Below are 1,573 nucleotides of genomic sequence, written 5' to 3' on the forward strand. Positions count from 1 at the left end.
TAAAATACAACTTGAAATTGGGTATTGTAATTCCACCAGCACTGTTCTTTCTGCTTAGGATTGTTTTTGCTATTCTAGGTCTTTTATTATTCCATATGAATTTCTGGATTGCTTCCTCCATTTCATCAAAAAATGGTGTTGGGATATTAATGGGTATTGCATTGAATTTGTAGAAAGCCTTTGGCAATATTGCCATATTGATTATATTAATCCTCCCAATCCAGGAGCATGGGAGGTTTTTCCATTTCCTTAGTTCTGACAATTTCGTTTTTCAAGGTTTTAAAGTTCTCCTCAAAGACGTCTTTCACTTCTTTGGTTAAGGTTATTCCTAGCTATTTTATGTTTTGGGGGGCTATTGCAAAGGGCGTTGCTTTCCTGATATTAGCCTCGTTCTTTGGGTCGTTAGCATAGAGAAAGGCCGTTGATTTTTGAAGGTTTATTTTATATCCTGCAACTTTGCCAAAGTTTTGGATCAGCTCTAGTATCTTGGGGGTAGAGTCTATGGGATTCTTTAGGTATAGGATCATGACATCTGCGAAGAGAGATAGTATAACTTCATCTTTACCTACTTGGATCCCCTTTATATTTTCTTCTTGCCTGATTGCTCTGGCTAGGAATTCTAGTTCTATGTTGAAGAGCAGGGGAGAGACTGGACATCCCTGCCTACTTCCTGATTTTAAAGGGAATGGCTTTAGTTTTTCACCATTTATTGTTATGCTTGCTGTTGGTTTGTCATAAACTGCCTTGACTATATTCAGGAATGTTCCCTGGAATCCAAGTTTTTCCAGGTCTTTTAGCATAAATGGGCACTGGATTTTATCAAACGCTTTTTCCACATCCAGAGATAAAACATGTGGTTCTTTAGCTTGCTCTGGATGATGTGGTGGATTATATTAATTGACTTGCGTATATTAAACCAACTTTGCATCCCTGGGATGAATCCAGTTTGATCGTGGTATATGATTTTTTTGATGACCTGTTGAAGTGGATTGGCCAGAATTTTGTTGAGAATTTTTGCGTCTATGTTCATCAGGGAGATCGGTCTATAGTCCTCTTTCCGTGATGAGTCCCTGCCTGGTTTTGGGATGTGGGTTATATTGGCTTCATAGAATGAGTCTGGAAGTGAATGTTCTCTTTCAATTTCATTGAAGAGTTTGAGAAAAATTGCTGTGAGTTCTGTTTTGAAGGCCTTGTAGAATTCTGCAGTGAATCCATCTGGACCTGGGCTTTTCTTGGATGGGAGATCATTTATTGCCATTTCTATTTCAATACTGGATATGGGTCTGATTAGGAGGTTTAAATCTTAATGATTCAGTTTGGGGATATGAATTTTTTCTAGGAAATCATCCATTTCTTCCAGGTTCTCAAATTTGTTGGCATAAGTTTTGCAAAATAGTCTTTTATTATTTTCTGAATTTCGGTTATTTCTGTGGTGATGTCACCTATTTTATCTCTTACCCTGTATATTTGAGTGTGTTGCCTTTGTTTTTTGGTCAGGTTTGCCAGGGGTCTGTCTATCTTGTTGATTTTTTCAAAGAACTAACTCTTTGTTTTGGTGATTCTTTCGATGGTT

This window comes from Perognathus longimembris, chromosome 28, assembly GCF_023159225.1.
Source record: "Perognathus longimembris pacificus isolate PPM17 chromosome 28, ASM2315922v1, whole genome shotgun sequence".
Classification (NCBI taxonomy): Eukaryota; Metazoa; Chordata; class Mammalia; order Rodentia; family Heteromyidae; genus Perognathus; species Perognathus longimembris.